Here is a 24,274-nt window from a genome sequence, read left to right as displayed (position 1 = left end):
GAACAAAATGGGACATAATTTCCCAAGACGTTTTCAAGAAATAGATTCCTTAGCTCTATGATGAGCATGGCTTAGGGGGTCTCTCTAAAACATGAGGAGCTCTCTGTTTCAGCTTGGCAGAACACTTCTGCACCCGTTTAGCGGCACAGTCTGGCCCTGCAGACAGTCCAGCTCAGTCCCACTGTGCCCTCGGCCCTGGACTTCAGCACAAAAAGCTGCAACGATATTCCTATGGCCTCCACCCCACATGTGTAAGGCCTAGGGCTGGCTCTGGGATAACAACAGGTACAGGTAACGTACACTACCTGCATCTAGACCTTAAATCTAATTAATCTCGTATGTTTCAGCTGTGTGCCTGGAAGTATTTCTCATGTCCAACTGCTCAATAAAACTCAATTTAACCAGCCGGTCAAAAGAGGTGATTACGGCACTGTATTCAGCGTTGGGGGGCACCTCCGTGTGTACTGCGTGCAGGTCTGGGCCCCGCAATTTCAGGACGTAAAGGTCCTTGAATGCACCCAGAGGAGGGCAACAAAGCTGGTGAAAGGGCTGGAAGGCACAAAGAAGTTCCTCCTATGAGGAATGGCTGAGGACTTTGTGTTTGTCTAATTGGAGAGGAGGCTGAGGGGCAACCTCATCGCTCTCTACAGCTTCCTGAGGAGGGGAAGTGGAGAGGGAGGTGCTGAGCTCTTCTCCCTGGTACCCAGTGATACGACGCGTGGGAATGGTTTGAAGTTGCACCAGGGGAGGTTTAGATTGGATGTTGGGAAGCATTTCTTTACTGAGAGGGTGGTCAAATGCTGGAACAGGTTTCCGAGAGAGGCGGTCAATGCCCCAAGCCTGTCAGTGTTTAAGAGGTATTTGGACAATGCCCTTAACAACGTGTTTAAACTTTTGGTCACCCCTGAAGGGGTCAGGTGGTTGGACTAGATGATCGTTGTAGGTCCCTTCCAATTGAAATAGTCTAGTCTAGTCTAGTCTACTTTACTCTATTCTATTCTAATTTTGCATCTCAGCACTAAATAGTAATATACCCGATCCAATCTTCATCACCATTTAAAAAGAAACAAACCAAAATTGGTCAATCCTAACTTACTTAAAAGTTCTGATGATGATGCCTGTTTTGCACAGGTAACTTTGGGGCAAAACCAAGCATCTCCAGAAGTGTGAGTTCAAAGCAAAGCAGGAGGTGAGGTTAGCAGCTACCATGGTTTGCTCTCCGGGCGGGTCCTGTTCCCAACCTCAACAAGGATTTTGTGAGAGCATGGCTGAACCGGGCTGACACCCCGAGCCACTCTGGCAAGAGGGCTGCTCAGCGTACACGGGCACAGCTAGCGCGACCCTCCTGGAGGCTCCCCCCCAGCAGCGCTGGGAAGCCACCCCTGCTGCAGACCTCCCATTGACCCGCAAGCGCTTCAGCACTGAAGACCGATGTCACCTTACAAGCAGATGCCCCCGAGAGCTCCCTGCTCTGGAGGTGCCTCCTCACACCTCGGGGACATCGGGTGGGGACGACCTGCCAGCGAGCACTCGGTCCCTGCAACCCCCATTAAGGCAGCACACACCTCCCACCTGCGTGTCCGTCAAATTACCCCCACACGGCCGCAGGCAAAGGTTTGGCTTTCGCTCAGGTAATACTAATGAAAACCCAGGTGCAAACCCGAGCATCCCCCACAGGAAATATTTCCATTATTATTAGAATGACACCATCAGCTTCTGCACTGATGGCAAAACTGTTCAAAAAAACTTGTTCAAAGGCTGGAGAAGCCAGAGACAAATGTGGGTGGAAATTATATTTAGGCATAGGGCGCTTTCCTGTTTGAGCCACAGAGCCGACTGCATGTTCACAGCTGGAATTTGCTTTGGCAGTGGGTCCTTATTTGCTGAATTAGTGAGTGCCTGAGTTTGTGTAATGTTCTCAGAAAAAAACCTAGATAGCTACAGAAAAGAGCCACCACACCAGCAGATCCCAGCTGTCAGCACACATATCTCCTTTTCATAATTTTTTCAGAGAGATCAATTTCTTCCCCTCCCAACAAATGCTGTCTTTTTTTTTGGGGGGGGGGGGGGAAGCCAATCAAAAACATGGGCTTAGTAAAGTTTTCATTATTAGGATGGGGAAAAAATATTTCCTCCCTCCAAAACCATTGTTTGTCTTTATGCTTCTGCTTTTTTTTCCACAATACAGTTCACGAGGATTTCCTTAGCAGATGGTAGGTGCCAGAAACAACATTTGGGTTATGGCAACCTGTCATCTGCACTAAGCAACCAGGCAAAATAAGATTCCTGTCTTGCAGCTACAGCTATATCACACAGCTGTATCAAGAAGCTCAGAGTTTATTGAGTCTAATAGCATCTATATTGCTTGCTTGTGTCCATACATATATTTTTACAGGACTGTTATAAATTTGCATGAGACCAAAGCTACATAGAGAAAAAAATACACTTGACTAAATTGTGATGGACCAAAACTGAGTCTTCTTACATGCAAAATGTGCAGACCACAAATACTTGTATTCTTATTCTGCTATGCCATAAGGGTACCACTATCACTTAAGCCACTAGGAAACTATTACCCCTTCATACATCCCCAGTTTTGTCATTGCTATCACTTTTGTCATTTTTGTCAATCCCTGTGCCCACCACCTCATGTGTTTGGCAAGTTTACCAACGCAATAAATAAAATCAACCTACTATAAACATTAATACTGTTTAATTGTATGGATATGTATAGACTTAGACTCCAGCAGTATATGCAAGTGTCCGACATATTTTCTGACATCGCTTAGTCTTATGGTAAAGCATCTGTTCACCAGTCACTTTGCTTGTGTTTTTGCGAACTTTCAGAAACACTGAAGCACAACGCCAAAAAGAGTCATACGGTTTAAGTTGGTCTCATATCCATAGATAATTCATCATACAGACACTGTAAAATGCAGAGAACATTATCATAAATGGAATAACATTACACACTCTCTGGCAAATAGAAGAAAACCACAAGACCTGTTTACCATCGATCTTTTTTAGGTACACTTGACAGGTGATACAAAAAGCTGATGCTGACACAGACATCAAATGGAGTATGTGTAAAGGTGGCCAGATTAAACAACAAGCAAGGCATTTTGTGGCATTAGGATGAGCACAGGTTTATGAGGCCACAGAAATATTGACAGCACGGTAATGGGATTAACCTTACTTGTGCCAAAAAAAACATCCCTATGTGCCAAGACATTTGCAGCTAACCTGAAGCAACCTGCTTTAAACTCCGACCACCAGACACAACCCAGAAGTCTTCCAGGGCTCCAAGTTAAATTGCTTTTGAGTACAGCAGCAAACCCATGAAACCTAGTCCCATGCAAGAAGGGTAGGTGCAACTGGGTTACACTGCCTGAGGGGGCTGCAGAGACCCCAGCTCTGGAGGCCTTCAATAGCCCATGAGACAAATTAGTCAGGAGCAGAACAACTATAGCTGGCCTTTGCTTCATCCAGCGCTTCTAGACACCCTGAGGTCCCCTCCAACCATCAAGTTCAGTGGTTAGTGCTAGTTTTGTGATAAATTTTCTTCCGAGAATAATTATAACTAACAGCAGGGAGGATTGCTCTCCACCCTAGTCTAATTAAAATAAAATTCAGGTTGAATTGCTTCCTGGGAAATGGATGCTAAAGGTTTGGCTGAGATTCCCCCAAAAAGGGGTTGTACAGTCCATGCTTAATCTTCCATTTAAACCATTTGCTTGAACTCAACTGCTTGAGGATGAAAACATAGTGTAAATAAAACACAGTGAAACACAGAAAAAAAAATATCCAGACTCTTCTCTTTTCTTTCTTCATTGTTTATGGCCCTGAAACTGCTAATGTGCGACAGGAGAATGACAGTGGACTATATCCCAAACTATATTGAGTTAATGGCCCTCTTCAGCACGGTGGAGATGGTAGCAAAGTGAAAACACCCAGTAAACATTTATGATGATTCAGCAAATAAGGCTGATAAAGCTGAAACTAAGCTGGTTGAAGAAGTATTTAAGATGTTCTTCCTGGAAAAATCCCTACACTCTGATTTGGGGATTTTTTATTACTCTTGATGTGAATGGACTTCGAGAAAATATACAGAGCAAAGTTTTAAATACCCAACCTAACACTTAGAGGAACATATAATCACCACACATCCCTCACTTAATCTCCCATTTAAACCACTTTCATATAATCTATGTAAGACGTGTATTAAACAAGGATGAGAGCAACACAATTTAGCTGTTCTTAAAGTCAGAGGCATTTCAGCCTAGCAACAGAATATACAGCATATCCTATCCAAATGGGTGAGTCCATCAGCTCAGCAAAGGACTGGATAAAGTAGTAAAAAATGGGCTCCAGGTCTTAGCCAGAAATGGCTACATTGCTCTCTACCCATAATTTATGGCAAATTATAGAGATTTTTTGCCAGGCAAGGATTCACCAGTTCTCTAGATGAATGTCATGGCAGATCTTGTGCCTTGACACAAACAGAAAGCTTTTCGTTATATCTGGGCTTCGAAGCTCTTCTCTTGCTGGTTGCATCAGGGCTTAAACAAAAGCTAAACTTAAACCTTTCAATGTCTGAATGTTTGGTATTTAGTTCAATTAAAAAACAGACAACTTTTTCCTACAATCTAGCATCTGTTTTAAAAGCCTGAACACCTTGATAAGGTACTTGTGAAGCAAACGTTAAAAACAAAACTGGTTTTGTTTTTAAACTGGCAAGCAGCAGAAGTACCAAAGCACAGCAACAGATTAATTTTCACACAAGGAATCGTTGTGCAGCTCATCCACATCTCCAGTTCCTGTAGGAATCTGAGCAAGCAACAGCAAATCCTGATCTAAGAAATATTTCTGCCAAATTTCAGTCTTCAGAGCACTTTAAACAAAACAGGCAACACACTAAATCCTATGTTTCCCTCAACGTGTGGTATTCCAGATGATTATAAAAGAAAATCTGTATCACTTGAAGTCTCATTAGCTATTAACACAGAGACAAATTAATTTCTGCTTCTGCAACTGGAACATAAGATGGGACGTTGACCCCAACACAGCTACTTGGGCTGTTCACCTTCTTCATACCAAACCAGTTTTTAGATTTTGAAGTCTAAAGACTGTCTGCTATGTTTAATGTATTTCATAAGCAGGGTAGCAACACAGATTACACTTCCTTAATTGCACTGTAAAAAAAAGAACACACATACTTTCAGTAAAACACTCAGATACTGAGTCAAAAAGATGAGTCGCTGTGTATGGTGCAATCACTACAAAATCGTCTTTTGGATTAGAAGCACTTTGTGAAGAAAGTGGTTTGCAGTGTTGTTCCATCACTGTCTTAGGGCAACATCTGGTGTTCTAAAAAAGGATGTTAGTGAAGACTAACAAAGAACCACTCTTAATGTTCAGGTTCTTTGGCTTTGTTCTTTATGACCCAGTATTGCTAATATGCACCTTTTTTTAAAAAATAAATGATTTTGCTATTAAATATATGCTTGTATACATATACGTGCATGTCTGGAAAATGGCATGGAAGTGTGTATGTATGTATATTGTATGTTTCTGTGTAAATGTCTATATGGACACATTTTCATGCTATCTACTCCTCTCTTCAAATTGGCAAAATGCCTTTACACCTCACCTGAGACCTTAGAAATTTTGTTGAAATTTCCTAATAAATAGTTATCCTTTTCTGGATTTTTCTCATGGGCAAAGAAATTAGCCATCACATTTGGCAGGCATTCAAATTTATAAATTGCAACCATAAGAATTCCTTGAAAATCTCTATGCAAAATCTGAGGGACTTTGTCCAGCCAGGTGAACAGAGAGATCTGCAAGCTCAGGTGAGCAGGTGGAGCACACATGGAGGAACATCTGGTTAGGTGCTGGGGGGTTGGAATTACCTCCAAAAGGTAAAGAGAAGCAGTGATATGAAAATCCAGCCCTCTAGCAGTCTAGCCCTAGAAGTGCACTGAGACACAGACATCTTCTCCAGCAACTGCTAAAGGATAATGATCCTAATCTTCTGCTGAAATTCTTTCTGAAAACAGGAGCATGCTCCTCTTTAACACAGAGAGGGAAACCACTGAGGGAAGGCAGGGTAAGCACTGGCCATCATGGTCCAAGGAGATCACAAGAGCCCAGAAATGCAGGTGATGCAGGGCAGGGCTGAGGGGGATGCAGCGCATCCCCACGCTGTGCTTGCTCAGATCACGGCGGGGAAAAAAAGGCTGGTGAGGAAGTTCATCAAATAAAAAGCACTGGTTTACTCCTTCTCCAGAAGACATATTCAGTGCCAGCAGCGTTACGGGCTGGTGAACTTGCTTCTCATAGAGGAGATAGAGCTGCTAAAATGCGTTCCCCTGATCACCCATGGGAAAGTATCATGCCCTAATAAAAACTAGTGCTATTTACCCCTGGCCTGTCGTAAATGACAGTAGAATACAAGATAAAAACATGTTATTTTCTTTTTGCTCAGTCTCTCCTGTGTACTTGCACCGACGCAGCAAACATTGGACTGTGAAGAGGCTCCTCCTGAGCATCACCGCAAAAGCAGCAGATCCCACTTCCAAAACCAACCGGCCAGATTTGGCCTTTTGATACGGAAGAATGGAAAATGAGGTTTGCTTGAGGGCTGATAAGTGGACCCTGAAAACCACGTGGCGTTCGGCCGATGGTCTGCTCAGTGTCACTCTGCCATCTCTGCAGCACACAGCTACAGAAATGACAGTGCTGCTTGTGAACACCCAACAGCGCAACGCCACAACGATAACCCACGTGTGCCCATTTGCTTAGACAAATTTCAAAAACAGTGAACTGTAAAATCTTGCTTGAAGTTTGCTCTCTAAGAGATTTTCATTTCTTTCTGTTTGGTTTTTTTTGGGGGGGGGAGGGAGGAGGTCCCGTATATGTTTAGATAAAATGCAACAGTAAGAAAAGTTTACAGAATGAGAATCCTGAACCAAGATGTCACATACCACGTTTCAAGTAAGAAACATGAAGTAAGAAACTTCATCTTTTGTTCCTGACAAGATGGGCCCAAATCCCAAATGACTGTGATTGATTCCCCTGAAAATTTTCCCTCTTGCAGGGAAACTTCACGTGCAGTGTCGCTGCCACTTCACCTTTCCTTTCCCACCCTACATCTGCTACCACCAGTCTGACCAGCACCCGTCTGGGCAGGCTGTGCAGCTTGAGAAGGGATCTGGCAACGCCTTTGCTGCTCATCAACTTTTCCTCCCAACTCTTGTGAAAGGAGACATGGGAAAATTCTCAACTGCCACAACTTGCTATAATCAATTAAAATTTAATTTGCAGATAGTTCAAACCCACCCGATGTAATTTTGAACGGCACTAAAGCTCAGCAAACCTCTGCTTGGAAATTTTCAGTGCCTTCCCCATTCAGGCACTGGTGGGATGATATGAAATCCAGAAAGCATACAAGTTGCAAAGGCAGCATGTTCAAATTAATCTTACCCTCCCTTACTAAGGTTCTCTGGAAAAAACACTAACTCATTTCAAGTTTGAGTATTCTGAATCTAAAAGAGCTCTTATCTTAACTTGCCTATGTGAGATTTACAAATGAGAAAAGAACAAATACGGAGTAATTTAAATTTTAATTTAAAACCCCTCCATTTTCTTATCCCTTATCAAACTGCCAGCATTTTTCCTGCTAACAATGAGCCGAGTGTCATGGGCATAGCACAGCCTCCCACCACAAACCAAGTAATCTCTTTCATCTAAAACCCTGATCCCTTTAATAAACAAAATACGAAAAGGCAGTCAAAATTACGCTCTGGCTTTATGAAAGAAGCGGGGAAATCCTCAGAGCACAATCCCCTACTTGTTATTTTCACAGGCCACGTGACCCAAAGTCATTCTGAAGGATAAAAAGACAGAGGCTGCCACCAGATCTCTGCCATGATTTTTCCACAGTTCCCAGCCTTAGCCCATCTGTTATGCAGCAGCCACATGAATGGCATGTGTCAAGAGAGTCATCACTGTGCAAACTGCCCAAAGAAATCAACCAGCCAACTTCCTTTTGCTTCCATGGCTTCAGCAATTGTTGCTGAGCCGGACACCATATGGTGAATAATTAGTTTTTCGACCCCACTCTAGAAAAATGTTCACTCCATTGCCAGGCATTAGCAATATGTGTGTTAATGAACAGCAGATGATGAATGCCTATACATTAACAAAAGTTGAGATTTTCTGGCAGCAAGCTGCACTCGCTGCAAGAATCCCGAAGACTCTGAAGGCACTGGGTGGTGGACGGCATCAAGTCATGTCTGAAAAGTACAATTCAACCAGATTTCTCTGTTTCTCAAACGCTAAAGCGACTTTGCAATAAACCATCCTGCTCCTCTCATCTTGCTGCTCCCTTTCTAAAAATGATGAATTCGACCCACGTAAAGGATTGGCAATGTAGAGCTCTCAAACAGACGTCTTCTGTTCTCGAGCAATTGAGGTGCATTGTGTAAATAGCTGGCACGCAGGTTCCTCCACACTTCTCTTTGTCTGAGTGCTTGATGCATATGAATTTATACTGAATACCTGCAGTGTGCAAGCTCCTTGAAGAGTCAGTCCCAGACCTCCGAGCAAACACTCACCTCCAAGGACTGAGGCTGGTAAATACGTCTGATCGTTCCATCAAATGGACTTAAAAGCCCAGCTAAGGCCTCTAAGCACATTTTACTCCCTGAAGTGATTGGGATTTTTAGCCCTCTAATTAAAAAGAGATCTTAACCTACATTCCTCTATAGGATGAAATATTCCCATATTGTGCAGACATCCCGAACTGATGATCACATGTAGGAAAGCTGATGATTCTGGCTATTGCCTGTCATTAATAAAGTCCCAAATGCACCCCAAAGCCATTTTAAAATAAAAGCAAGTATTTACAAACAGACCTGTAAGTAATTAATTACTGCTGTTGGGAACAACTAAAACTCTGGTATATTCATTATGTGTAGTATAGAAATTCACATTTTAATATGCATGACAGTTCTAACATGTTAGGCAAAAGGCATTCTTCAGAAGGCAGGGCTTAGTACATGCAGCCAAGACACCTCAGTGTCCTTCACACAGATTCAGTGGTGAAAGGCACAGAGCAAGCCCAGCTGCGCAGCCTGACCCCCGTTCAGAAGCTGTCGCTGTCACTGCCAAACCTCCAGCAAGTCACTCAGCCCCTCTGCATCACAGGGCCCAGCTGGACCATGGTACTGAGGGTGCCCATCTCCCTCCCCAAAGCATCTTCTTGGCCATATGAGTAACCCAGAAGCAAGCAGAAGTCAATTGGACCACAAAGGCTGGCTGTGCACCGGTCTGAATTCGCTTCCCAGATTTGACTAGCAGGCAGGTCTTGAAATCTGTATCTGTGCTTGTTATTTTATCATGAGTTAAGCCTGTTAACTAGGCAGGCAGTTTTTTCCCAGGACTATCCCAAATTTTGGACACAACTAACGTGCACAGGCAGTGCCAACGGTCTTGGAGTTTCTTACATTTTTATGAACAGATAGCAGTTGCAAATTTACAGAATCACAGAATCATTATGGTTGGAAAAGACCTTTAAAATCATCAAGTCCAGCGTTATTAAACCTCATACAGTTGACCTCGGCCCATCGATCCAGCCTGTCCTGATCCCTCTGCAGAGCCCTCCTACCCTCCAGCAGATTAACACTCCCACCCAACTTGATGTCATCTGCAAACTTACTGAGGGAGCACTCGATCCCCTCATCCAGGTCATCAATAAAGATATTGAACAAGATCAGCCCCCAAAACTGAGCCCTGGGGAACACCGCTTGTAACTGGCCACCAATTTAGTACCTTTTGGTGTAGTCCCAGACATTGATCGTTCCATTTAGTTTCTGTGAGGATGTCAAATGGAGAAATTATCATCTGACAGCTGAATGCTCCAGTAAATCTTGTTGATAACAGTTGTTAGCACAAGCAGGAGGTCATACTGTTTAGTTCAAATAGTGGTAGTGCCTATGGAAAAATGGATTTCACCTGCACAGACTAAGGCATCTGTTTCCTTTCTGGTATTATTTTTATTCTCTTACCTGCAGGAGTTTAAAGAATTATAAAACTGATTTAACTGATACCATAAGTTCCTTGGTAGCACCTTGCTATAGCAAACATTCACATATTTTAGATATGGCGAGATTATTTCAGTGGACTTTTTTGAGTGTCTTGGACCTTGTTCAGTGACTTGGACCTTCTGGGACAGTATTTTAATTTTGATTAACAGGTAGCAATGACATAAAAAGAACAGAGAGTAGAATTATGTCAACACAGCAAGAGGTGGAGTGCCAGGACTCAAGTATGAGTATCCAGGTCAAGCCTGAGATCAAGGCTGGTAAACACCAAGATGCAGTTTCATGACTCACAATCTTGCAGGCAAAGCTGTTTAAGACATTGCTGTCCTCTGTGCTTATCTGTTCTACCGCCTTCAAATTGCATTGACCGCACTCTCAGCTGTGCCTGATCCAGGAAATCTTCTGTGTTAAAAAAATAACTTTATAAAGCCAAAATACCTTGGAACTCCACTCCAATGAGCAATTAGATGGGACACGAGTTGTGTTACGGGTATTACCAGCATTCAAAAGAAAGGTGAGCTCTGCCAATAGGCACGTCTAGTAACAACATATTTGGCCAAAGCCTCAGGCAGTTATTCAATTGTTTATTTTAGTAGGATTTTTACGTACACAAAATACATTGAGAAAATACATCAACAGTTGTCTTTCAGTATTCCAAGGTCTGAGAACTTCTGCATTTTATTTAAATGAAATTCTGATTTTCTGATTCTTTGTGATCAAATTGAAACCATTTGTACCCAAGCCACTACCTGTAACTCCCTGTAAAATTGCTTGCCTTGTAAATAAATATCCCTTTTAAAATACAGATTATGACTAAAAGAAGGTGAATCTTCAAGAAGTTTATGATCCGCCAGCTTTGAATGTGATTAAGGTAAAAGTATTTCAAATCAAATTCTTCCCTTCTTCAGGCAAAAGTATGCTTCCCAGAGTTACAAGGAAAGTTTTCAGCTTTTTTAAAATTGTTCAAGGAGAGGCATCCATCACCTTGTGGATGTCACCTTGGCTGGCCCTGACTGGTCACAATGGATATTTCAGTGTCCCTAACAAGCTGGTATGTTTATCTCTTCACTTCGTGACTCAGCCAATTTTCCAGCACAAGTAAAACAATAGGCTATACTATCTGCCCACTGTCATACAAATGTTTCTAAAAATCTAACCCCCTAAAGCGTCCAGCCAGGAGACCAGCTACAGCAGCTACAAAAACTAACCATATTTAACTAAACAATAAACCATGTTTTCCAGTATCAGTTTCAAATTTTCAATCCATTCCTGAAGAATTAATATCTAGATGACTTTTTTTTTATCACTCTGGAAAATCACAAGGAGAGCAGGTTCCTTCACCCCTCTGTGAGAAGAGGGCTCTCCATGGCTGCCCAGGTACTGTGTGAAGGCCTGGAAAAGGTCACAGAAAAGCTCTTAAATCAAAACTGAAATGATTGGCATTGTTTATCTTAGAGAAGATATAACAGCAGATACGATATAAGTGCACACAACAACAGATGGCCTAAAAATTGGGAGCTTTTATAAATGCTGGCTCAGTAACTACAGGAACAAGGGGACATCAGTTGCAAAATGCCTCCAGTTACTATAGTGCAAATATAGTGACATCTTTCTAAATACCAGCCTTGGAAAGCACTTTAGATGCTACACAGAGCCTGGGATATTATCATCTTGCATGTCAACAGTAACAGGAAAGAGAAAAGTCAGTCATCTCAATGACAAGCGGTGCCTTGAGATGGTGGTTTTGGTAACACCTGTGGAACTTCATTGTGCTTTAGAGGGTTTGTAGACATGAGAGTATCAGCTAAAAACAACATATTTGCATAAGTGGAACCACAGCTCTCTTTTTCTCCTGCAGGATTTCTACTTCTATTGATAACAATCCATACAAGACAAAAACATCTTGATTCTAAGCAGCCAAGAAACTATATGGCAGCGATATCTGGAAAAGATAAATCTTATGTGCTAATTAAATTCAAAATCAGTGTGACAGCATGAACGCAGAACCTTTCATGATATTTTATTGTCACTGCTCAGGTGGAACTAGAATTTAAATAATGGGTGCCTGGGAAATCTATGAATGTCCTTGTGAAAAGAACAGAAGGAGGAAGAATTAAGTACCTTTTTTATCTTTACAGAAAAAAAAAATTAAATCTGACTTTTCAAAACAACAACATATACCCCGAAAAAAACCCCAAAAAACGCTAGAGTATTTATAATGATGTAAAAGTTAGAAATATTCTCAGAAAAATTGTAGGAAACAAAAAATCATTGTGTAATGTAAAAATTTTAACTGTTTTCCAAAAATCAGAGAGACGGAATTAAGATATCTTTAAAACCTGGACTGAAAATCTGTGGAATATCTTTTTCAGCTAGGCTGTGGAAAAAAAAGTCCTTAAATTTCAAAAAGAATATCTTTAAAAGTCATTATGTAGTTGAATGATCTTAAAAGGCCACAAAGAGGCAGCCAGGAAAATTCGTGACATGCATTTTAATGGCACTGGTGCAGTGGCATTTATAGTAATGTTCAAGATGAGCAGAAAGAATGTATACCATTTTTTAAATTATTTGTGTTTTATTTATCGATCTTTAGGACTATTCTAGTAGTTAAAGAATGCATCTGTCCAAAAGATACAGATTTTCTTAAGTATTTGTCTTTAAAATACTGAAATACCTGCCTAAATAAAGGCCTTTGAAGCAAAAGGGCTAATACCTTTGCCCAGATGAATCCAAATTTTGCCAAAGAGGGCTATGCTGGAGACCTGCCAGGAGTTTTAAGGCTGAAGCTAATTTACATGAAATGGAGGAAATTGCAGCTGCCCTCAGAATCGATATGGAGACACATTCAGCCCCAACTGAGACAGAGCATTGCACAACAGGATTTGTGACTGCAAACACGCCACACTCCCTTGTTTAAGATGAAAGTAGCTATAGGAGACAGAGTAAGTCTCCATGAAAGCTGCTTAGATACCTTTACCTCCACCTTTCAGGTCCAATGATCTCATTTCAAATCCAGGTGGGGGCTGTCACTAGACCACAAATGGAAATGAAAGTTGATTCCAGAAGACAACCACTTTCAGAAAAAGTGCTTGAGCATAGGATTAAATCCCATTCAAATACTCTCCTGGAAAAGAATACAACTCAACACGTCCTTAAAAGCACTTAAGAATTCCTTAATCAGGGCCTCAAAAACTCCTCCTGGTTATTCCTTGCTGTCACCATCAACACCTGGTGATATGGCTCAGGAACACATGAATCTGGCTACAGGATCCTTGCACATCTGCTCTGAACAACTCTTGGAAAATTGCATCAAGTTATGATTACGTTCATCATACTGACAATATTTCATGTTCTTCATACAAAATAACCTCCTAATGTTATTTTCAAGTTCTCTACAAGATGTCTAACTGCTGTGTTTGCTTAATTTCTCAATTAATAATATAAGTACTATTGTTATGACTTGCAGTGGAGGAAAGACATATTGCATTAGGTTTTTATCATACTCTTCATTCTACACAATGTTGGGTTGGCTCTCAAAAATATAAAAACCTTCTTATTGACTGATGCTAGAAGATGCGCGCAGACAAGTACATCACAAGAAGTTAAATGCACAAAGACAGTCTCAAATGCTGAGCGGAAGGACACTGGCTGCAATTCTCAGTAACCAGAACTGGCATTATCAGCCAGTTCTATTTATTGCCAGTTTGATCTTGCTACATCCCTTCAAGAGGATGGGTTGGTTCCTTACTCCTGTGACACACATTGTCTCAGAACAAAGTCCCAGCAAAATTGCACTCTTCCCTTTCTTTCCCGGCTGCAGCAATTAGCTTCTCTAGTACCCGTTGTTGCACTGAATATAATCACTGCTCCAGAAAGAGAGGCCATTTACAGTACGGTCAATTTTTCACTTTTTGGCATGTATTACAGAGGGTGTGAGGTCTCTCCTTTATTAAAGGAACACTCATCTTACCTGTGACTTAGATTAAGGCTCTTCGCTCCCCTCTCCCTTCTTCTTTTTTTTCCCTATCCCAATCTGCAATAGCTTTAATCCAGCCCTAACCAGACACCCAAATTTTGCTTTACACTGCAAGAATCCTAAATGAGTAATTTCAGGACTCATCCAGGGATGAAGGACAAGGCAGCCATGTAGGGTGACTGGGCAGAGACAGGTACTCCTGCTTATAAGGTGGATGTCTAAAGCAGAGAGCAGGGATTGAAAAGGTGCTTATCTTTCTCTCCTATCTATAGAAAGAGTTTACACAAATAGGTTAATTTAGATTAGTTGCCTAACTTCTAGATAGCTAAAGTCTGGTGAGAAAAAACAACACAACAATCTAGAGAAATTAATGGAACAAGACAGAGCAACTACTGATTTCTGCTACCCTATTTTCTTGCAGGACACCCCTTTCTCCCCGAGTCCACATACCTTTCTGATAAACCTGCACCGTTAGGTGATGAAGTGAGGAGGGCTACCGTGTTTGTATGCTCTACAGAGAATACAGGACTGCCACGATCCCAAAGAGGGTATGTCTGGGGAAGGGACATATGGTAGCACCTCTGGGAATAGGCACATACCCACGTCGGTGTCCTCCAGCTGCCGGATGGATCTCTACAGATATGCAGCAGCTTGGTTTTTTCTCTCCTTGCTGGACTGGTGTTTCTGGTGTCTCTTCTGCAGAGCTGCATGACAGGATGGCAGCAGCGTACCTGAGGGCTCTCCCTCTGCTGAGACACCAAGTGCCCAGAGCTCTGGAGCAGCTCCCTCTCTGCCACAAAATGCTGCACAAGTCCTTCACAGCCCCTCACTCTACGCGGATTTTTCTCTATCCTTTCCTTACTTACCTTTCCTGACACTGGCCCTCTTCATTCCACCATGAGGGTCTCCTTAGGGGGATTTTACTGAAGCCCTATCCTCCCAGGATACCTGGGATCTCTCCAAACACAGCACGTGGTCAGTGGTCTACCTGTCACTCTATTCTCTCCTTCCTGCTGGTAGAACAGACATATGTCCTTCACCCCAAATCTTACCCAATAAGCTGAGGAAATGGGAGCCAGCAGTCCTTCCAAAAACTGCTGGCAAGCCCAAAATCACCATGTATCAGACCTTTGGTTGAATGACGGTAAGAGCCTTGTGAGGTGCACCTGCTCCTCTCCTCCACCCATCCCAGCTCTTCCTCCTGAGCCCAGCTGGTATACAGTCTTTAAACCACAATTTTATCCATCCCATATACTAGAAATCATGTGTTATGCCCCCAGGATTTATAAGGAAGGCTAAAAGCAACTGACATTAAACAAATAGTCCTAATAATAAAGTGTTGGGGGCTAGTTTCTGCTTTAAGATGTCAATTTGCATTTGGACTGCATATTCAAGTTTAGTCCTGCTAAGAAATCACTTCCTAGCAGAAGTTTTCTAAAGGTTAATTCTTTTTAAAACCTGCATTTATAAAAAGAGAGAGATGTCACTCCTATCACTTACTTCCAAATATATACCAGGAAATTGTCCATAGTTCTTTCAAACACAGTAAAAAACACATATTATTTTATCCCTTCATTTACAAGCAATTACAATTCAGCTAACCTTGTTTCTAATCATTACCTACAAAATCTGCAGACTGTGCAGTGTACATACACTAAAAATGCACAAATAACCCTCAGGTTAACTGCCCTGGCCCAGCAGACAAAAGCCCAGCAGTACACAAAAAAAAAAAATCTAAAATTCAGAAAGTAATACATCTGAGACTGAGGTAAGAATTTGGAAGTCTGTGGAGCCAGCTTAATCTGACTGTCCTTTCAGTTCTGGGAGATGAGACTGACCTAATGCTGGCTTATGTTGTTCCTTCTGTGCTTAAGCACATTAACGTTTAACTTCAGGCAACAAGAACAAAGAAAAACACTGCAACAATGCAGTGGGGCAATGATTCTGCTATTGGCCCTTTCAGCTACAGTGATGCATCAAATTAGTATTAATTTAAAAAAAAAAATTCTCTCACCACTCCCCTGCCAGCCCGCTCAGAAATATCTTTGATAAGTTAGAATAAAACTTTTATGGCTTCTTTATATGAACTAACTTACTAACTGGTAAACCCTCAGCAGTTGTGAAACATGTCTCTAGTCAAGTGCTGAAATACAGATTTAGAACCTAACCCAAGGCAGTCAGTTAAGAAAATAACTTTATTTAGACCCCAGGTCTTAAAAGAAGCCCTAGTTCTCCGAAATATTAAACCTTGGGTTTATGAAGCTTTGCCTGATGAGAGGCAGAATGCCTACTCCATTACTGATGGGAAATGTGATGACAGTATCGAGAGAAACATTTCTAAATGCATCTGTACAGGATCACAGGAGGTCAGATGTCATTTATTCCATCCCCTGCACCAAGGCAGGATCAGCTTTACCTGTCCTAGTCCTAAGAGATTTCCATCAAAGCTATTCTGAGAAATGATAAGCACTCAAAGCATACAACCTTGTCATTAAAAAAAAAAAAAAAAAAGTCCAAACTAAATTCTGAGGCTGTAGCTTAAAAGTACTATGTCTTGCCCTATCAGTCACGGACAGGGAGAAAAACATTACTTCCTTCTTCTTTGGAACAGCCTTTCATATTCTTGAAGACTATTCCCTGATTTGCCAAGACTCTTACCATCCCTTCTGCTCTAAAGCAGCCACGACATCCTTGCTGCAGTCCGCTACCCAAGTCAACAAAACACTCCAGTGATCAGGGCTGAGTAGAACAAACAGGCTCTGCCCCGTGTCTGCCGGGGTACGCCACATGTCTTTAGTCATCATCTCAGCCACCGCAAATTGCAGCCCCTCACCTGGCTAAACAGCTAGGTAGTCAGTTTTGCACCCCGTCCGTTCCAGAGCGACCTAGAGTACGATTCTCCAGCTCCTTAGGAGAGCGTCATGTCAGGTGCTGTCTAAAGCCTTAGCACACCCAAAACGTAGGAAGTCTAACACGTCTCACCCAGCAACAGAAGGGATTATACACGTTTGGTTTATCACGTAAGCACTTTGGGGAAGGAAGTGTTTTCTTTCCTCTTGGTGGATGAGAAACACCTTTGGACTAGAAACCGTCACAGGAAAATGGATAGGTGTTTGCAGTGCCCAGCAGGTATTGCTCCCACTTGAGGCAACAATAACTCTATGATTGTTGCTCACGTTGGCAGCAGTAATATGTATTTAGACATCATCTGATGTTCCCTTGCAACATCTCACGTATGTCAAGCAGCCTTACCGTATTACCAGGGACATTGCTTCTCCTTTCACCACAGGACTTTGGTCAGCACCTAAGAGATGAAAGGAAGATGTAAGAAGCTTTATAGTGGATACTTAAATGACACCAGTCTGTACAGGAAAATGTTTCTACATTCATCATTAACGAATGGCACTTATCACAGACTGAAAGAGCTTATAACCTTGTATATTTAAAAATCCATTTATTGAGCAATTCTTCCCATGTAGTTACTCTTTTTGCTTTCAGAATTTCTATGGAAAATTATGCTGCACAACCCTGGAATCGCTTATCGCCAATAGATAATAATCCCCCCAAATATTTTAACAATACTGGCTACAAAATATGATAGCAGAAGAAGATGCTCAGCACAATAAAACCACAGAACAAAGTGCCACAATTTCTGCAATACATGGTAGAAAAATGAATAATACGTAGTAAGAATCAATTGTACAACATGATTCATAGGAGAATTTCTTAAACTCAAAGAATAAAGCAGGCTATAAAAAAGAGACTCTTAGGCAAAGCAGATACACTATGAAAGTAAAGGGGGAGCTCACGGCAGGATATCCTGGTACTTGAAATGGGCCTTATCAGCCTAAAAGACATTAATTTTCAGAGCAGCATTTGAAAAGAAAATGAAAAGTCTTCTGGTGGTGTGATGCTACAGTCAGTCGAGTATCGGTCTCTGGTGGAGAGGAGGCAAGTTGGTCTTAGCAGAAGTAAATGGAGATGCGGAGAGAAAAGGAGTGTGAAAAACTGTATCCCATGAAGGTCAGGGGGTGCTGGGTGGCTGAAGCCAGTGGGGATGGACCCTGGAGCACTGCGTAAGCAGTGGGTGCAATACGGCAGTCATCCAGCATTGTAAGAATGTGAGCCTAAATGAGACGCTGCAGCAGCGTGTCAGGACAGAGGTGGGGTAGGTAGTGATGGAAAGAATTTAGGAAGTCTGAGAAACAATGAGGAATATGACAAGAGAGATGTTCCCCTGTCCAGGTGAGAAAACGTGCCTCTCCATAAGGTTATAGAAACCCACTGTTTGAGAAAACTACTATGCTGGGCTGATTTGTTATGGCACCTACATCCTTTATAACAGATCTTCATCCACAGAGTAGATAACATAGCGACCATATCCGTTCACATGCATGTGAAGTTACTATAACAGACTGTGACACTGTAATTTAGAAGATTCGCTGTAACTCAGGTGTCCTGAAAGGTGGAACCGCTGCGAGACTGAACTAACAGATAAAGGCCAGAATCTCTAATTACGGTGGACAAATAATAAACACAGGAACACATATAGGGTTTCCTTGTATGTATATAAAACCTGGGTATGCAAAGCCATGAGCAGGGTATTTCAGAAAGCCTTCAAGTTATTTTTGATGAGGACTCTTTTTTTTTTATCACTGTATACCCAACCCTGTGAGTGATAAAAATAAACATAAGCACATCAAAAAAACTTCAAGTACATTCCACTCATAAAGAGGAAGTGATTTTGCATCTTTGACATTAACTCCATTAGGGTCATCCAGTGGCCCCAATGCGTCCTCTTTGCAAGGTGTAAAGCTCCAATTTTAGCTCTGCTAAACCCTGAGATTTCAGACCTTTAACCTATCTATAACATAAGATTGATGACTACGCATCCTACATCCTGCACTGATGAAAAGGAGTGGGGGCCTAGAGCAGAGGAAGGGGTCAGCCTCACATTTACGAGGCAAAAAAGGATGCTTTTTGGAAAGCAGGTGTTGCAAAAACTACAGAGGGCTGGCACCAGCGGACAGAGAGGGAGTTGAACAGTCAGGTGCTGGACACTGGCAGCTTATCACATGGCTTCACAACGGCTAACGTTAGCGTATATTTTCGTGTGTGAGCATATATTAACGACAAGTTGCAAGTCGGTACGTCCCGAGTCACTCCTGCAAACGAAAGTTGCCGGAATTAAGGGTTTCTCTGAAGCTGGCCCCTGCCCACCAGCCCCACTCTCCAGCCAGCGGCTGAACGGACACAGAGGAGCGTTTGCTCCACAAAGGCAGGTGATGGGAGCGTTCCGCGTCTGCCGCCCGCCGCGCAACTACGCAGAAACACCGCGAAAGAAAAAAAAGCGCGGTGTATTTCAGGCAGATCGGAACACTAGCACAGGGCTTCGTCTACGCAGACGAATCTGCAGCGCATGATCCATGGGGAAAAATCTGAGAAGCATACCTTACAGAGGGAGAGGTTTGTAGAATACCCAGTGCCTGTGGCACTCTCATAAACGCTCCGTCTTTTGTTCCTGCAGGACTCCCAAGAATAATAAGAGAAAATACAAAGCGGAGGAGGCACCACCGAGTGAGTGCAACAGTGTTTTATTAATCCACGTGATTAATCCAGCATGCTGAGGAAGATTCTTTATAGAATCAAAACGTTCCTGGTTTTGATCCACACGGATTAAGGGAACGCTGTGGCATTCGCTCAGTGGTGCCGCCTCCGCTTTGTGTTTTGGTTTTATTCTTTGGAGTCCAGCAGCAACAAAAGAGGGAGCATTTATATGAGTACAGCAGCATGGGGACTTGGATAACCTCCCCTCCCTTCCTGAAGGATGCTGCGTGAATGTTTCTGAGGGCTGTGGCTCTTGTTTGTGTCTACAGCCTGCCCTCCAGAAACCAAACCACTACCAAAGAATGGAAGGCTGTTTCTACCAAATCCTGAATGACAGTCGTGCTGCTGAGTGAGCTTTCCATAAATCAGACACATACCTGGGGAAAGCAACCAGACAGTAATTAGAAACACCAGCTACTTTCAAAATTTATGTTGGAAGGGAGGAAAAAAACTACAGTTCAGCAGATTTCTTTTTGGCAATGCAAAGGACTCAGACATCATGCATGGGACTTGACAAAACACTTAAGGTCTATGCTTAGAGTTAAAGCCAAACCCAGACTTAACTGCTTTGCATTTAACTTTTTACATGCTCAAACACTTTGCTGTGCAGAGCCTGAATTTCCCCTAGCTTGAACTGAGAGTGACTGCAACAGCAAGTTTCCCTGTAACTAAACCAGATTTAAAAGCCAGAGGACAACCTTTTAGCTTGCCTCACAAAAAATTCAGGATCTGATTTCCAGTGAGCCATCCCACTCACATTCAGAGGACCACTTATTTGCTAAGCATCCAAGCACAAGCATGCAAGAGTTTATAAGCTCTACCCAATACTGCGACAGACGATGTCCTATGTCAGTGTCTAAATTTTGCCCTGCCATGCTCAGTAGCCTCTACCTCTATGTCTGAATTTTACCTACAAGTTTCCCTATACCTTCTTCTTTCTTTAGTGATTTGCTTCTTTCCCACCTCTTGGGTCTAGCTTCTCCCTGCTACTCCTTAATGTTGCTGGTTTTAATCAAGGTGAATTTGGGGAATTAGCTGACTTTCATCCTTCCTACGCTTGGAACAAGAAAAGAAACACATGCTGTAAAATACAAAGGCTAACCTCACCGGCCCAAACCGAGATGTGCAATTCCATTAATTCAGCTCCAAATAATAATGCATAAAAGTCAGGCACACAAGGTCACAAGAAATGCTGTGCCTTCGGGTGATTTGTGGTGAACGGGCAGCTCAGACAGGGAGTGACCAGGTCTCAGCTGGTGCAGGGGAGCAGCAACTGATCCGAAGCTCCGTAACCTCCTACGTTCCCTCTATGGTTCTGCAGCATCTTCAGCCTCCTCTGAGCTTCGCAGCTGTAATAAGAGGCCACCTGAAGACGCCCCGGTCCCTGGGCCGCCAGCCCTGCACCACCGCAGCTCTGCTCGGGCAGGCAGCCCCGGGGAGGCGGGTTCAGCGGGATGCAAGGGCACAGCACGGGCAGTGGGAAAGGAGGAGGCACTCCGGGTCTGTGAACTTTTCCAAGACTTTAGCCGCCTCATCGTTCTCTAAGCACGATTTTTTTTTTTTTTTTTTTTAATTATACACTTGGCGAAGTTCCGGGCTCTGGCAAAAGGCAGTTCCTGGATACAGGCATAAATCCTGCTTGAGATTTAGTCCCTGCTCCCAGGGAGTACCACTGTGCTTTCTCAAGGAAACAGTCTAAATCTTTCCACATTAGCAAAGTAAAGTTGTTTTCTTCGACACTCTTCTCAGAAGCAGCATCACTATTGCAGCTGAAACTGTAAAAAAGACAGGATTCTGCATGAGGCTGACAGTGAATACAGAAAAATTAAACCTGAACAGTTAAAATTTGGCAATATGTCCTTGTTGCCTTCGATCACCGATAATAGTATGCAACTTTAAGAGTAGGATGCCCACACTTTATAATAATGAATAAAGATTTAAAATTGCAGCAGCAATATCCAATAATCAATACATCAACAAAATATTTTCCCTTTTGTTCTAGGAACTACAACTTATTTACACACTCACATGGGGTGAAGCTAGTCCATGTAAAAATTTGCAAAACAATCAGAATGCTCCAACTTGTCTGTTTTCCCAGTATTCTTTTTAATACCCACGAATCAACTATTTTTCATATCTGTTTATGTCAGTCTTCTCTATGTCAGACATTCAACTGACAACCTATATACAGATGCAGTCTGAGAAGACTTAAATATATTATGAATTAATGCCAAACAATCTTGCAATTGAACACAAAGAACATATTTTGATTTTGCCCCATATATTGCCAGAAATTATATGCCTAGGTCACACTTGCTCTGTCACTTTCAAAATACATTTCAGAAAATTCTCACGTCTCTAAGTCTGGAAGACAAAAATCCAGAGAAATTCCTCCCCCCACCCATTCTCAAGATATCTTTCCAAACACCTATTGCTAAGGCTTTGAGGCAGTTCTTAGATTTGAGCTTCTTATCAAGACTCCCCATTGATGAATCTCCACCCTCTCTAAGCAATAATTTGAGATAAACTGTAGCCCTTAGTCTGTTGGGAGAAATTTCCAAAGCACTTGGCATTTGGCCTCACACCAATTCTCCTTTGAAGCTGGAGACTATACAGAAAATGTCTTGCTCCCCACTGAGCAAACATTTGACCCTAGGCTACTGGGAAGGAACAAACTGGACCTTCTGCTTTTCAGGGTAAGCTAAAAGGTTACAAAGTCCCTCCTGCTGAGTCCTAACAACTCAAGGCAATATTCTTAAGTAGGTTCTGCATGCCGAGGTGTCGTCATGGCTCTTTTCAAGACACAGATTATGGTATTCATGGAAATCAGTATGACATGTTTCTGGTGCACTTCCAGCCCATCTTGAAAAAAGTGGAATTTTGTGTCAGAGTCATACAGGAACACAGAGAAGAGAAACCACATTGAAAGCTTTCTCACCTACGGACTGCAACATGGCAGAAGAGAAAGGCCAAAACTCCTACTTGCAGAAATTGTCTTGAAGATGGATCAATAAATGCACAATATTATCCAAAAGTGGGAAGGTGGATGTAGAAAAGTATAAGGTGCTGAGGATGATGTAGCTGTTGGGACTGTTGGCCTGGGGGGAATACAGCACCCACCTTAGTCTTGAGAACTCTTTAGACAGAGATTGGACTGCTCTGCTCCAGTGCTACTGCCATCCATCAGGCAACCTGTTCTGGACTATGAGCAAGATTAAACCAAGTAATTGGAATAGTTCTTAGTATGAAAAAATGTACAGGTATGTTAAGGCAAATTATAACCATCATTCTTGAAAAAGACAAGGGTAGCAGGAAAGTGGTTCAATAAGCAATGCATTATGAAATTATGTTGCTAATAATAAGCAAGAAAGAGGAACTCCTTGCCATATGATATTTTTTATCCATTCACAATTGCTGAAATTTAAAAATTTACCATAAAAAGGGCAGGTAGTCTTATTCTACTGTATGTCTATGTCATGGGATAATGCTACCACGTGCAATGCAAGAATAATTTTATTGTGCAAGTGTAGTTAAAGCACATAACTCCTCTCCACTTTGATTCCTGTTAGACACTAAACACTGAATGTTTTTGCATAGCAAAACCAGCACATATCTGAACTACTCTTTGATATTCTATTTCTTCTTAAAAACAGTCAAACAGCAAAGCTCCACAATTATAACACATCCGAAGCCTCCTTTGATTGAAAACATAAATTTATTACCTGGATTTTTACACGTAATCTTCTGACAAGGGGGACCCCCCCAGGTTTGAATCCCCTGTTTAGCTGGAAGGCCCTGGAGCTTGGTGTTGAGCCCAGGACCACACAACATCCTCAAAGGTGCTCCAACTCTGGGGCCAGGCAGCAAAAGCTCCTCCTCTGAGCGAGCTCTGTAAACTGAAACACAAGTGAGATTCAACACATCTCTGTGCATGCTGCATGAGACACCGTCCTGCTACCCCAGAGCAACAGCATTGAAGCAGAGGTGTAGGGAGCATTTTCCAGCATAATCTGTCTTTTTTCAATTCCAGGCATATTAAGATGAAGAGTTTATAAAGATAAGGGAGAAACATATATGTATTTCTCTGATAAAGTTTGAAATTTAGGCAGGTTTCATCTTCACTTCTTGGTTTCTCACATTTGTTTTCAAACAAGTGACTTCGTCTCCATTTTGTAAGGTGGGATTTTTAAGGTGAAGCAGCAGAAGCTGGGCAAGATAAGGCCCGCAGACTCCCAGGAACTACACCGAGACCAATTAAACATCACAGCACGATGACTACTGGAGAATCTGTTTTGGTTTATGCAGAACTAACGTTTATCAGATGCACAGTAACTGTGCATTTAACTTGACATGTCAGCCCTCCTGTGCCTGCCACAGCTCTCACCAAGTCTTTCCCCCGCAGCTTTGGGACACGGGTGAGCATTCATAACCTCAGCCAGTCCCCCGTGCATGCCAGCCTGGCCTTGCAGCTCCCCTCACATCCCTCAGCAGCCCAACCCACCAGCTGTCAAGACAGACATCGATGACGGAAATAAATTTCTTGCCCACATTACGCACAGCAGCTCTACAGTATTCACCCCAGGCA

This window comes from Phaethon aethereus (assembly GCF_964289735.1).
Source record: "Phaethon aethereus genome assembly, chromosome: 1".
NCBI classification, from domain to species: domain Eukaryota; kingdom Metazoa; phylum Chordata; class Aves; order Phaethontiformes; family Phaethontidae; genus Phaethon; species Phaethon aethereus.
Note: the sequence above shows the minus strand (reverse complement) of the source record.